This window comes from Eptatretus burgeri, chromosome 2 (genome assembly GCF_056783735.1).
Source record: "Eptatretus burgeri isolate ZD-2024b chromosome 2, Ebu_testis_v1, whole genome shotgun sequence".
Lineage (NCBI taxonomy): Eukaryota > Metazoa > Chordata > Myxini > Myxiniformes > Myxinidae > Eptatretus > Eptatretus burgeri.
Window position 1 is genome coordinate 68,607,165 of NC_140962.1, and position 15,509 is coordinate 68,622,673.

Sequence of the window (15,509 nt, forward strand, 5' to 3'; positions counted from 1 at the left end):
CAATGAAAACATGGAAGACAGCTTCGAAAAGTATGTCACTTAACTCTATCAGGTTAAGAGCTCACGTGTAATATGTGAAAGGGCACAAAATCATCAAATTACATCGCAACAACTTAATGAAACTGGTCACAAAACGACACAGAAGGACAGTTCACTTACCACACAGCACTAGATCACATGTACAACTGCCTTGGTACAGTGTCCATACAGAGCCCAGGATCCACAAAGTCTCAGCTCAAGCTCCCACACAAGGCTTGCCCTACCCCTGTAACTGCTGGGCGTCATCTGTTTTTTTTTTTTTTTGCTCTTCCAAGCCACAATCCTCCTCCTCTTTCTTCTCCTCCGCCCCAAAAGTCACAGACTATGAGCCATCTTGAGCTCAACTCCTCCCAGCTAGCCTTGGCTCGTCCTCCCATCATTTCCAAGTCTCCCACCTTCCCCTCCCGCTAACCACCTTTTTTTAATCAATGGTGTGTGTTGAACTGGCTTTGCTTATGACTTTGCACACATGTGCCAAAGACTGCTATAATCGCCCCACCCAGGGAACACTCACGTTCCTATAACTGACGTACAGAAGCAAGCTGTATTCAAAACGTAATCTGACCACCTTTCATCACAGCTCAGAATGGTGGCGTCATCGTCATCGGGGAGGAGGCCAAGAAGGGAAGGTGGAAGGGAAAGAGAAAGTGACAGCAACGTAGAAACATCAGTTGCAGCAATAGAACTATGAGCATCAACAAGGCAAGCTTACTTTGTACACCAAATGGACACCCAAGACTATTGTCCTGGTGGCCTCCAGTGGTGGACGGCATGATAAACACGTGTACCAGTGCCAAAAGGCTATGGGCCAGTACAACCCTGCCCTCCTGCAAATGGCCAGGAAGGAAGGCCACAGAAAGGAGGCAAGCAGGATAAAACAATGCATTGGGAAGTGACTCCACACAATGCCTCCATAGCACTGCACATTGGAACCAAATCCTGCTGCGAATGAAGCTTTGATGAAAATTTACAACAAAATTTGTGTTCATCGGTTATCAAAAAAAAAGAAAAATTATTTTTATTTTTATCCTTTTCCCTTCACCGAGTTCAGCAAAAAAAATTCAAATCAATCAAACTATTAAATGAATAAATAAAGCAACTGCAACCGAACACTAATGGGCACAAGTTCAGTCTACAGTGCAAATTAAGAAGGCTTGTGTAGGTCTTTCCATCCTACAACGAAGAGGAGTAAGGCATGCTCAAGCACGTGGACGCATTTCGCATCCACGGTTGTTGAGGAGAATAATGGTTTACGACAAAAAAGAATAAAAAAAAAATTCACCAAAACCATACATGTCTTGGTGTACTTCAGGAAATTTTGACAAGTTCAATTTCCTTAAAATCCACATCCTTTCCTGAAAGTCATGACGACAGACAAAGCGAAGACTGATAATCATTGCTAACATTAGTGCTGCTGTTTATTTTTTTTTAAGAGGCAAATGGATTCCAATAACAAACGAGCAGCCGGTAAATGGTGAGGTGTGGTGCGTTGTTAGTGTGTGTGTGTGTGTGTGTGTGTGTGTGTGTGTGTGTGTGTGTGTGTGTGTGTGTGTGTGTGTGTGCGCACGCGTGGGAGGGAGTGGGGATATTTGGAGGGAGGGAGCTGGGGGAAGGAGGAAATTACATGCAAGTGCGTACCGAATGGCAAAGACACAAGGCCAGGATGACACACACATGATGTCTAAGACAAGGGAGTCACAATCAAACCCAGGAATGAATCATCCCTTTTACTGGGTTTGTCAGTGCTGAGAAATGTCTCACTGCAAGTGCCTCGAACGATGTCAAGCACACAACATGGCGACAGTCAACAAAAGAGAGAAAAATTACTGTGCAATTACATAATTTACATTTGGCATGCCATGAGGACAACTCCAGGAGAAAATGTACAAAAAAAAAAGGATAAACAAACAAAAATAACTGTTCATGGTAAGTACGCGTAATTGGTTCTCTCGGCGAGAGAAACTCCTCCATTTGAATTGGTGGGAGGAACGTTACACACACGCCACCTTCCGCTATTCCAGGTGTGGACAATAAGAATTAAGCAGTAACAACAAAGCACTGAACTATCTGCACCAAAGCATGCTGAGAAATTTTAAAGCAAATCTTTGTAAAGCTCAAAAATGTTTGTGAAACATATCGATCACACGACCATCCTGGATGTGCTCTCATTGCTCCTTGCAAAACAAACATTACAGCATACCTGTAATATCTCACTTGAGAACAGGAGGCAGGTAGACTTGTTCATACAGGGCTGGGGCAGGCAGGTGTGCTGCTCAAGGGCAAAACCGGCTTTGCTGGGCTACAGACATCCATGGAAGTGTCCAAGAGGTGTTGAGAACACCACGTGTACTTGCTTGCTGCCTTAAAGTGCAATATGCAATTTCTGATTAGCATTTGGAGTTTGTTGGCCAAATCGGTCTTAATCGTTGCTTCAAGACACAGAGACAGCATCTCTGAAGGTAAAAATAAAAAAAAATAAAAAAAACATACAATTGTAAGATAATAAACTTTTCTAACTCTTGACAATCAAACTGAGAATTCTTCACAATATCCTTCCTTCCAGGGAGTGTGACAATAACGCATATATACATATATATATATATATATATATATATATATATATATATATATATATATATATATATATATATATATATATGTTATGCTCATCACCCACCTATCATGACATTTACATCCAGACCTTCTGACACCTCGATTGTAAAGAAAGGCACAAGTCCATGAGTGCATAATCAGAAAAGGGTGATGTTAATTGTACAAGTCATTCTTACGTGTCATTCATGTCTGAGAACAACAAAGTGACAGACGGAGCATTGCTACACCTCCACCAAGCATTTGTTTTGATTTTCGGGATCACAAACTTCTCGTCAAAGTCCTAAGGTTCGTCAAAACAAACACCGACTAAGCGAACAAGCATGCGTGCAATGACTTGTATGGAAAGCGTATCAGTGGAATCTGGCAAACGCAGCGAAACGTTCTTTCACCCAGCAAGGAGAGCAGTCGAGAACGCCACGCAGGCAAGGGCTCCGGCCGACTGTGCTGGCCAAAGCAGGACGGCAGCTGCTACTGTTCAGATTCGGTCAGTCGCTACATCCGACCACTGCCAAGAATAGGGATTGTTGGAACCATCGGGCCCAGGGTAGGGCCACCGTACAGCCATTCAGACAAGCCAATGCGCTATGCGGTTCAATAGGTTGGTGCAGTTAGCGTGGAAAGGGCACATTTTGTATAAATTGGACACAGCCTTCTCGCTTAACCCATCCGGTTCCTTTGTTGAATGTACACAACAATGTAAACAAGAAGGTATTTTACTACACAGGTCTGCGTATGTGAAACAGTTACGAAGGAAAAGAAGCAAAAGCGAAAAAGGACAGTTGGATGAGTTTTTGTTCATCAGACTCCATGAAATGACTATCGTACAGCTGGTTGGATATTTCTGCCCAGCTCTCCAAGTCCATCGTTTCTCCTTTTCCATCTCGCAGAAGAAAATTTCATTCTTCACAGATACAGTACTTGTATTACTCTGAACACGACACACATTATGAAGTACTGGGATAAGAATGCAACATGAGCGAGATGGGTTTTCCCAGCATGTTGTGCGTTTTCTGCATGGAAAGCTGTCAAAATCAAAGAGGGAAGTTCGTAATGGCCCCTTGAGATTACTTGGAGTTATTTTTGCCTTGTTAATGTTTCGTTTTTTATTTACGGGGCTCATATAAGAGCCCAGGTGTACAAGGACGTGAGAAGACGCAACTGTACTTGCACGTGAATTATGAAGCAGTGGACAAATCAACACAGTGCATGGAACTTGTCCCTGTTATCATAGCACCAAACGGCTTTGAAGTACTGCTGCCATGTAAAGACAACTGTAAAATGAATTATGTTAATAAATAATCTCAACTGCAAGGATTTTAGAACAGGTTAGAATTTCGAGGAACGCGAGCCATAATCATCTTCCGGGAGTCACTGATCGAGCGAACTGAACATTTGATCGAGCAGTCGACTACAAACACACCCTCGTGTTTGACGGATGTCAAAATACGTTTTGTGCTCAAAACACGCTTAGTTATAACATAATTGCTTTTACATCTCGGCTATCTATCAGCAAGGATTAAACATTTGTCAAACGACAATACTATGTATAACCTGGAATTGAAGTAAAAACCGTTCACCGAAATATCATCCATATTTTGTTGGAGACTATTGTATATATTTGATAATATTCAAATGGGATTTAATACGAACGTATAACCAGAAATGGGCGAGCACTCAACACACTGAAGTGAACACTCACAATTCATGCCTTTCAAATGCACGCAGCTAATCCAAAATTAATAACGTAGATAATGGAGCATTGATAGTTTGCAATCGCAACACACGAGATAAAGAATCAGAAAGGCCTCGTTCGGTTACTTTGCTATGCCTGCCGGGTCGGGGGATTTCAGTGGGAAGGGAAATAAGTCCAAACAGGAATACACTTTGTGCTTCGGAGTTTGTAACACAAAAACGAATTCTCTTCACCTTCGTTTGTAACTGCAAGTGTTAAGTGCGGCAGATGAGTGGTGTTTTAGTCCACAGAAGACCAATATGTGCAAAAACACCAACAAACAAAAAAGCTATGCTGTATACGAGATTCTTCTTTCTGCTTTTAGTTCCTCCTTTCGCACCGTGGTGTCGCACAGCTGTGAGAGGATGTTTACTTAGCCATATGGCCAAGGCACTTTTACTCGGATCACTGACTTTGCCTATTCCAAGCTGATGATCCCAGAAGAGTGAAATGGCCAATGCTCCGATGGTAGGTTACGTGAAATCAAAATAGCTACAGACGCTCCAAATCTGGTTGATCGGTGAAATATGCCAACAATGATTTGGTGAGGCCATCTCTGAATTAATGTGTGCAAATAATAATAAAAAAATATAAAAATCTCCCCCACCTCTCCCAAACACTTGCTCCATATTTTCCCCTTCCTTAGATTTTTATCCTTCATTTCCTTTACGTTCTCCATCCATTTCTCTCTTATCCTCCTAATTTTGCCCCTTTTCTCACAGTTGTAATTTTGTCATTTTAACCCAGATCACCGCATTTCCTAATATGGATTTTGCTTTATCAAGCGATCAACATTTGTCTGCGATCCGTGCAAGCCGAGAAGGCTCCACTCTCATCGCATATGTGCCGTCGTCAGTAGCTCAAGGAAAAATCCTGAATGGAGCACATGTTGTTGGCAACGTCTCGATTTCCCATGGATAACTCACATACCACTGACCAAAGTTCAACAATTAAAAATAAAAATAAAAACCAGCTAAAACTAAAACGCTTATCTTAAAATAATTCAATTTTTTTTTTAACTTACATTAAAAAGCAAAAAAAAAAAAAGTTAGATAATTATTGCAAATAAAACATTTATAAAAAAAAACTAAAAATCATATTTAAAGCTTCATTGCAAAGAAAACTAAAAATTTACATGCTAAAAGTTTACTTGTAACACACGAATAAATGTTGCACAAATACTTCATTTTTTTGTATACTTAAGTCGAGGCTCGTATAAGAGCGAGCACAGAACACATAACAAGGGAGCAGGAGACAAGAGGGGGTTGAGAGAGGGAAGCACAACAACAGGAGAGAACTGGGATATCAGATCTGCAGAGGAGAGAGGGAAGGGATGGAGTACATGGGGTAAACAAGATGGACGCTACAGGGACATTCAGCAAGGAAAACAGGGAATTTGAAGGAGATGGGTTTGGGGTGGGTTAACGGGGATAGAAAAGATCAAGGTTTTGGATGGGGCAGAGTATGAGATGTTGGTGAACAGATGTTTTAAAGACCTGGAGGGAAGAGTGGGATTGAAGAGTGTGTGTGGGTGAGAGTGTGTGAGCGTCAGACTGTGGAGAGAGAGAGGGGGAGAGAGAGAGAAAAAGAGAGAAAGAGAGAAAGAGAGAAAGAGAGAAAGAGAGAAAGAGAGAAAGAGAGAAAGAGAGAAAGAGAGAAAGAGAGAAAGAGAGAAAGAGAGAAAGAGAGAAAGAGAGAAAGAGAGAAAGAGAGAAAGAGAGAAAGAGAGAAAGAGAGAAAGAGAGAAAGAGAGAAAGAGAGAAAGAGAGAAAGAGAGAAAGAGAGAAAGAGAGAAAGAGAGAAAGAGAGAAAGAGAGAAAGAGAGAAAGAGAGAAAGAGAGAAAGAGAGAAAGAGAGAAAGAGAGAAAGAGAGAAAGAGAGAAAGAGAGAAAGAGAGAGAGAGAGAGAGAGAGAGAGAGAGAGAGAGAGAGAGAGAGAGAGAGAGAGAGAGAGAGAGAGAGAGAGAGTGTGTGTGTGTGTGTGTGTGTGTGTAAGAGAGTGAGAGTGTGTATCCTTGTGTTACTATTAATGATAACAAATGATTTTTCTTGGAGTTGTGTTCCACTGCAAGACGTGAATGCAGCGATGGGTGACGACGACGATGTCGGAAATACAGTGTGCAACTATAATGCGGTATTGTATAGCCATCTTGGTTTCACAAACAAGCAGCTGCCCTGACATTCGAGCAGTTTCAGTATTTACAATTTAACCCTGACTTTTGTTTGCGCTCAAGGTATTAGCCAAAGGCAGGGCTCTTTATGTTTCCAACTTTCAAAGAGACTCGCAGATGCATTAGATAGATATGTAAAATAAAGACTGTATGAATTAATAGCCAAAAAGCGATTGAAAAAGGCACTTTGGACAAACTTCAAAAAATATTAATAATAATAATAAATACAAAACAGAGATGTCAAAAAGGAAGACAAAAGGATGATGTATTTTTGCAGAATTTTAACCACCGTCAAAAGACACTTGCTGGCTACGATAAACTGGAATAGTTGACAATTTTGCAAAGAGATTAAAACAAAAACATGACCTTACAAGACCACCTTTCAATATATCAGGTATATTGGCAAGATAGATCATAAGAAAAGGATTCTTCAAAAAGATAGAGAATTGTTTTTTCAACAAACATCAGGAAACTTGTTTCTGTGCGCTGCCCAGTCTGACACGATGGTGCAAAGGTAACGCACTTGCCTTTAACATTTCCAATCTGGGCTCAATTCCCGAGCAGACTCTACACCGTCAGGTTGGTACTCCAAAGACAGGTGGGGTTGATAGACATTCCCACGCTGATCTCACCTTCACAAGATCCTATGATGTCAGTCGGCGAGTTATCGCCGGGACCCTGAACAAAGTCCGAATTCCTACCTCCTGTCAAATGTCAGGTCTTTCTGGCTGAAATACTTAAGTAGGTGAAATACTTAAGCCAAAAATATTCCATGTCTGAACCCCCAGGGTGGGAATAATTGTAGCAGTTAGAGGAGTAGGAGTAGGGGAAGTAGTATGAATTCTATGAATTGATTCTATGATTCTATGAATCACCTGATAGCCCAGATTGCAGAATCATTTTTCTAGTGACAAGTCAAGAGTAAAGCGGTGAACTTTCTGCCGACAAGAGTTCAGGCACTTGTTCTGCAGAAGCATAAAGGACACACGTTATGGCAGTCAGAGATGTTCTGATCCTGGTAATCTCTCAGCAAGAACTCAAATTTGAATCAGAGATAATTCGTACACACATCGTAGTACATACTTAAATCGAATAACTCACATTCGAATCGCATATATTAAATACATGTCTACACCTCTTGTTGGACAGAGGCTTCAAAAGCAAGTTGTATGCGTGGATTAAACGATTGTGTGTGTGTGTATGCATGTATAAATATATTGTTGCGGGCCAGGGGACGGGTGAGAAGACCGGGGGGGGGGGGGGAAGCTATCTCGGCTCCCACCAGACTCTCCGGAACTGTAGGCCGTCGCACACGGAAAATTCCGTGACGCAGAGGGTCACGAACCGACAGTGGACGCCAATAACTCAACCGCGTGACCTAGGGTCCTCCCGTCTATGGGTTAACCGTGTTACCTAATTAATCACGTGATTTCATAACCGTGGAACACGCCCCCCCGTCGCCTTGTCCAAAACGGATCAGATGCAGCTGAGCGACGCTGCCAAGGACGTGCCGGCTAAAAGGAATGGATCATTGGGAATAAAGTCCAGGCTACGCTAGGATTCAGACCATGCTGGATCAATGAAGGAAAAGACAAAAACGAGCTGGGAACATTTCTAATAATAATTTATTCACAATGGGGCAAGGAAAGGTATGTGGTACATTTAATAGTTTTATTGGCGTGTGTAATGCAGGGAGAGAAAGAACGGTGAGAGGTGCGGCAATATTACAAGCAACTTACAAAAGCAGACACAGAGCAGACTTAACACGAAATAGTAATCTTCTGCAATCTTAACTTATGTGGACAGGCACCAGGACAACTCGCGCGTGCGCGCGCATATGCACACGCACACACACCGATGAAGAGGAGTTATTGAAGCAAGAAGGGAGAGGAGTTGAGGCTACGGTCTCTCGGTATCTTGTACAATTGATTGCTCGAACGTGCCACCAATACGTTTGGGGGCTGCTCCGTGGTGCGATACCTCCCCGGTAGCTGGCGTGTCGTCTCTCGCTTCGTGCAGCTAGCGTTGAGACGCGACCGTCGGGCGTGAAGGGAGGGACTTGGGTGGAGAAGGGTGGAGTCAGCAGGCGATGACGACAGGAGGGCGGAGTCAGCAGGCGATGACAGGAGGGCGGAGTCAGCAGGCGATGACAGGAGTGCGGAGTCAGCAGGCGATGACAGGAGGGCGGAGTCAGCAGGCGATGACAGGAGGGCGGAGTCAGCAGGCGATGACAGGAGGGCGGAGTCAGCAAGCGATGACAGGAGGGCGGAGTCAGCAGGCGATGACAGGAGGGCGGAGTCAGCAGGCGATGACAGGAGGGCGGAGTCAGCAGGCGATGACGACAGGAGGGCGGAGTCCAGGCGATGACGAAGTCCAGCTCGTGCGGAGAGAGAGAGAGAGAGAGAGAGAGAGAGAGAGAGAGAGAGAGAGAGAGAGAGAGAGAGAGAGAGAGAGAGAGAGAGAGAGAGAGATACACACAGAGACAGACAGAGACAGAGACAGAGACAGAGACAGAGGAAACAGTAACCGATAAATAAGTGTTGGGTTGAGGAGTTGGGGCAGTTTTGTTGAAGCAAGGTGCACGATGAAGATGCCTGATACAACAGAATCAAGAAATCAGGCGAGAACAACATGTACCTTTTTCATTATTGAAATCGAATAAAAAAATACCTCCATTGCATCAACTGAACGTTCAAAAACACTGAACTGTACAAACAAAGATGAGATGGGAAATGGAAACGTCTTCGTCAGAGAGAACTAGGCCATCACAATTTTAATATAGAGAACAACTATCTCTCGATTGTACAACTCCCCCAGAGTTGCAACGATTCAGAAGAGTTTGCCCGTCTCCCTTTGATCCACCATATGTTTTGGGGAGTTAATTTAATGGACCAAAAGTCAACGATAAAATAAGATTGAAACAATGACCCCGAAAGTCTGTCCTTGCATAAATTTTGATGTGCCCGTTATATTTTTGTTAGACTGCTGATGAAGCCGAAGGCAGAAATTCCGCTGGAAGACTGGTGTGGATATAAAATTGTAAAGATCCGTATGACCACTGCACCTTGATCCTGTTGCAAAAATGGTCCATGGTAATGCCCCGAGTAGATCTCTCCCTTTCTTTAATGCTTATGGTGTTTATGTGCACGTCAAATTAACCATTCCTCCATTTACTTAAAAACTTTAAACTTTGAAGAGAGGGCGATACTTAAAAAAGTTGGGTGAGGTGGGCAGGCTTATTTGGAAATTGGAGAAGTTGAAAGGGTAAGGGAGTGTCAACCTCCAAACAAACCTTACCTATCCCCTCCTCCTTCCTCCCTATTTTCAATGAGAAAACAAATCAAATCATACCATAATGCAATGACTGGAAATCACCAATATTTTTTTTTGTACCCTCGGGATTATCGTCAGCCAAATCCCGCATTGGTTATACACCTGTTGTGCTGGCCATGCACTGGTTAAATAAAAAAGGAAAAAACATTTCTTGCGAAGGCATAGATCCAGATCCACATTCCAGGAGAGATTTAGATCCACATTTCAAATAGTTTCATCACACTTAGATTCCAAAACGTATTTATTTATTTTCAAAGTCTTGGCCTGCCTCTGGCATATGATATGTTATGAATGCACATCCAATTTTCAATCATCGCTATCCTGGAATACAGTAAGAGTTAAATCGTTATTAGAGATCAAACCCAGGTTCCTACAGGGCGAACCCGGTCCACCATCAACCCCCTTTTGGTGAAACTACCTAAATCAAGGACCACTGCTCATCTCCACTCATTCGTTCCTCGTTTTTTTTTTAACCACCTGTGGAACCAACTTCCACATTCACTTCAATCTCATCCTTCCCTCGAGGTCTTCAAGACAGCTGTTCACCGCCATCTCAGATCGTCCCCAATCCAAAACCATGATGTTTTTCTACCCTCAATAGCGCTCCCCAAGCCCACTTCTTTCCAAATTTCCAGTCTTTCCTTTCCTACCCAACCCTCATCCTTCCCCACATCCCCAACGTGTCCAAATATCCCTCTATTTTGTTCCTCATCCCTGCTGTTATAGTGCGTCCCCCCACCCCCTCTTTCTACTGTTCCTTTTGTTCTGTTACATCCTGATCCGTTCTATGTTCTTGCTCCTCCACAAGCCTCGACTTTGTCTTCAAAAAAGAAATCCCTCTGCATCGCAGCAAATTAGTTACAAAGTAATGAATCTGTACTTCTGTCACACAAACATGAACAGACTGGTGACCAACACAACAGATTCAATAACACAAAGACAGACAACCAATGACAAAACTTTTCTACTCCAAAAACAGATTGAAAATACTGTGATGCAACATTTAAACATTCTCATCTCATTATTTTTACAACTCAATATTAAAAATAGAAAGCATCTCAAAATGCAAAGCCCATCCGTATCCACTTTGTACGCAAACTAAACTTGACGAAAACTGCAGTTTAAAAAAAGACAAAAAAAAGTACATTTTATTCATCTGTGTTCTCCACATTCTCATATCATATTCCTCATATTCCACATTCTTGTTGAAGATTTGATGACAAAAGCTCAATTGGTAAAAATGTTACAGCCTGGACAGACATACTGAAGCTCATTGGTAAATAAATAAAGAAACGCGGAAGCGATGAAAAAAAAAAAAAACACAAAAAAATAGGGAGTCCCAGGGTTAACGCACTCGGGTGGGGCTAATAAGGACGATATATAATAACCATCACTTTGTCCTTTCATATTTTGACCCAATTTTAATAATTTCATCCGTATTCTTATAACTAGAGCATGCCCGTAGGTGCGTGCCCGTCCGTGCAAAAAAAAAAAAAAACTTTCAAACCGTGTGCCAGAAACAACAACCACACAGGTCGTTCCTTCGGTCTCACGTGCCCGTAAGTGTGTGGCCGTATGTGCGCAAAAAAAAAAAAACTTTCAAACCGCGAGCCAGAAACGACAACCACACAGGCCGTTCCTTCATTCTCACGACAACCATACTTCCACACACAGAGTTAATTTAAATCCAAATTAAAATCAAGTTTACCTCTCTCTTTGCTTGCCATGTAACCGGCACGGCCCATGACATCATCGTCGGCCGGCCACGCACCGGCCTACGCAGCAACGTGTCATCTTATTGGTTGGTAAATAAATGGCCGCAGCAACGTGTCATGTCATTGGTTGGTAAATAAATGGCCATAACTTGGGGAGCACTTGTCCGATTAATATCAAACCTTGAAAAGGCACATACTCAGGTCCCCAGCAATATATCTGGCAAGTTTCAATTAGATCGGACCAGTGGTTGTTGAGAAACAGTGGTCACAGACACAGACACAGACACACACACACATTGCTGGAATTATTAAAATCCAAATTAAAATCAAGTACCTCCGTCTTTGCTTGCCATGACATTCGCTGCCATGTAACCGGCACGGCCCGTGACGTCATCGTTGGCCGGCCGCGCACCGGCCTACGCAGCAACGTGTCATGTCATTGGTTGGTAAATAAATGGCCATAACTTGGGAGGCACTTGTCCGATTAATATCAAACCTTGAAAAGGCACATACTCAGGTCCCAGGCAATATACCTGGCAAGTTTCAAATAGATCGGACCAGTGGTTGTCGAGAAACAACACACACAGACACACAGACACTCAGAGATTGCTGGAATTATAGATAGATAAAGGGGTGTTGAAAATTTGATGACAAAAGATATGGCTTGGGGTCTGTCTGTCTGTATGTCTGTCTCTCTCTCTATGCGGGCATGGGCTAACTTGTGGAGAAAATGCAATTTTGGCCACTGCTGGTGTCATCTCAACGCTAACGATGTTTCGTTCAAAGAAAGACCAAAACCTCCACAAAAAATAACTACAAAGTACTTATTTTCCCATTAAAGAAATGAACAATGAGCAAAAGGTTTGTTGTTGAAGCAGATCAGGCACTTACAAAGCAAAATCAGGAAATGGTCAAAGCGTGAATCATATTAACTACACATTTGAAAGTGAAATGCATAACACGGTAATGTCGTCCGTGTCAATCTCATCTGCATCATTACAGTCGCACTTCTGTTTTCACAATGCTTACCTCCTACCTCCTTCCTCCTCCGTTCATATCCTACGCACCTTGTATATGCCCCCCCCCCCTTTTCCTCTCTTAACACTTCCTGAGGCTCCATTGTTATAATATAAAATCCAGGCACAATATTTGTCATTCCTTCTGAAATTGACAGCCTGACACTTCCAAAACTCACAGGACTGCTTCACAAGGAAGAGTATCACCCTGGCAAGCGGGTACATCATGCATCAACAAATGGCCAACAGATTTACAACTTATAATTCTGTTTTCTTTGTTTCAACATTACTTGAATAACATTGTTACAGTTATCAGGCCGGCCTAGTTGCCAGGTCCGAATCATGAAAAACCACTGTTGAAGTTGTCATACTGGTCCACCAGTTCTCATGCTCGAAGCAGGTTTGTGGGCTTATTTGGCACGTTACTGTACTTCGGTGGAACGTCTGAGCCGGCTATGCGATGTGCTGGTATTTCTCTCACACCTGGCATCAAATACTGGCATGAGCGGTTTCCACACCGGATGCAGGGTGCAGGGTGCCTACGCTAGTCATCCCAAACTCAATCTGTCCTTTAATAGACGATTAATTACTAAAACAGCATGCTATCAGGGCAACTCAAATCACTCAGAGAACAAGTGACTACGTGTGATTTATTAAAACAGGGGAGAGAAAACAAGGGACAGGAGAGCATTTATTTAACAGTCCTATTTACAAACGAAATATCGTACATACAGTGGATGATTTTCAAGATAAGCCTATAAGCCTTTAAGCCTCAGACACACCACAGGAGATGGATTAGGGAGAAATGACAAGGCAAGAATACTCCTTGCAACCCAGGCGTGGCCCACGAGTCTGTTGCGTGGCTGAACAAATGGGAAAAGCGGCGTTTCCGCGCAGCAGGTGAGATGCCAGTTGTCCGGAATCCCGTCCGGCCAAAAGCGGGAACAACCCGGGCTGGATCGCAAGCTGACCGTCATGGAATGGGGGCCAGAAGCCACAAACCACCAGGTCATTGTTTCACGTGACGTGTGTGAATCCCCCGGCTCTCCTGGCTGGAACTGTACCGTCTTTGGGACATGTGCATGACCTTTAGCTCCCCGCGTAGCCCCACCCTGTGACGAAGCTCCACCTCGTCCGCCAATCAAGGAACTCCCCACCCTTAAACCCCATGCAAGTTCTGCGAATATGGCCCTGGCATACCCTTTTGTGCCAAAACTTGTGCCACTGCCTTACTTCTCCCCAAAAGGAACAGAGGACAGATCATGAAGGGATAAAACATTAAGGAGGTTCCAAAGGGAAGTGGTTTCAGACACGGACATGCAGAGAAGGAAGATGGCTGCTTTCTATACAAAGAATAACGCATTTCCTAATATGGTCATTTTACCTCGTTCCTCTGCTCCACATGTACTATGGAAATAACTATCATTATGTGACGCAATGTAAAGTCTTAGAAGGAATTTTCATAACAACACAAAGGGGTGAAACTCATGAGCATCATCATTGGATCATTGTAAAAGAAATCACCTGTATTGTGCAAATGTCTACATTATGTAACAAATTTGCATTATCAGTAGAGATGGCTGAACAGGGAAGATTTAAATGGATAGGCATTTATAAATAATAAATGCAGATTTGTCGGTTTAAAATGTCACCTGTCTGTCTTTGGCTGTACCCCTTACTGTTTCATCATTTCGAAAGTTTTGTTATCCAGATAACAAAAAAAATTTCATGAATCAAATCACAGGGTGAACTCATCAAACCGGCAGGGCGCAACATTGCTTGGACATGCTTCATGCATACTTCATCAGAGATTTGAGATCATACTCTTCTCAAGAGAAGGTGATTCCTGCTTTGGTGTGTCACAACAGGTCGGAGATGTGTGGAGACCGAGGGAGGAGGAGGAGGAGAGGGTCATAACAGGCACTTCCTGAGTTGCACATTAGCAAGGGTACATCTGCTTTGAGATTCGTCTGGGGAAACATTCCCATTACCAAATTGGATATAAACCATCAGCTCATCAGCAAGGGTTCTATAAAACAGTGTACTCATAACTCAGGCTATCACATGTGCAAGCAGAACAGTCATATTATACATTGTAGTGAATGTCTGCAGACAGTTACATTGCAAGCAAGGGCACATTCTGGGTTTAAATGGCAACGCTACATTGATGACTCGAGACAAAAAAAAAATTAAAAAAAATTATTTTATATCTGATTGTGCTATTTCATCGTGTTAAAACTGAAATGGGAGATGATGGAACTATAGACCGTCTGATTATGGATGGTCGACTGCAATCGTACTCTTGTTACCCTATTGCAATCATCCATCCGACTACCGCAAAACACTCCCATCATCATATAATCTCCTTCTCCAAAACTCGAGTAAATAGTCGAGGTAAACGGCAGCATTTATACAAACATGCCGAGTAAAAACTTGTCAAAAACTAATGGTAAACATGTGGTGTTTGCAAGCACGAGGGGCAACACTGCATAACAAGCGAGTGTGCTTCACTTCCTCGAGTGAGTGATAAGATTCTTGGTCTAAGGACAAAAAAGTGCATTTATCTTTACATATTACATTTCCTGAACATTGAGAACACCATTCCAGCACTCTGTACCAGTCATCATCTGCTTCTGTTTCTCCTCCAAAGAGGGTGGAAGCCTTTCCTCTTGGAGATGTAGCGGTTCATCACAGAAAAATGCGAAGCTTGCAAAATCGCACGAGGACAAATGCTGCAGCGGGACCTCCACAGTCGATGTAAATAAGAATGGCAATGGTAGTCCCAATCCCACTAGCCTGCCCGGCACAAATTCCGCATTCCCACTGCTGAAGCTATCCGATGGAAGAGGATTCTCCACTGCACAGCCAGGCCGACAGGGCACCATAAAGTA

The 15,509-nt window shown here is 43.0% G+C and overlaps 1 protein-coding gene across 13 annotated transcripts in view; it reads right to left on the reverse strand.

The window, feature by feature from the left end:
• RAPH1 (Ras association (RalGDS/AF-6) and pleckstrin homology domains 1) overlaps nucleotides 1-15,509 on the reverse strand; it is a 137,985-nt gene that overhangs the window by 77,244 nt on the left and 45,232 nt on the right. For 5 of the 13 annotated variants that reach the window (XM_085869643.1, XM_085869644.1, XM_085869654.1 and 2 more), the window contains 2 exons: nucleotides 7,430-7,519; nucleotides 2,240-2,400 (listed from right to left, as the gene is read on the reverse strand). The exons of 3 other annotated variants lie outside the window; for them this stretch is intronic. The gene's annotated coding sequence lies outside the window, so the exon portion shown is untranslated. Of the gene's footprint in view, nucleotides 1-159; nucleotides 401-2,239; nucleotides 2,401-7,429; nucleotides 7,520-15,509 lie in introns of those variants that run through there. 5 more of the 13 variants (XM_085869646.1, XM_085869648.1, XM_085869645.1 and 2 more) reach the window with 2 other exon arrangements.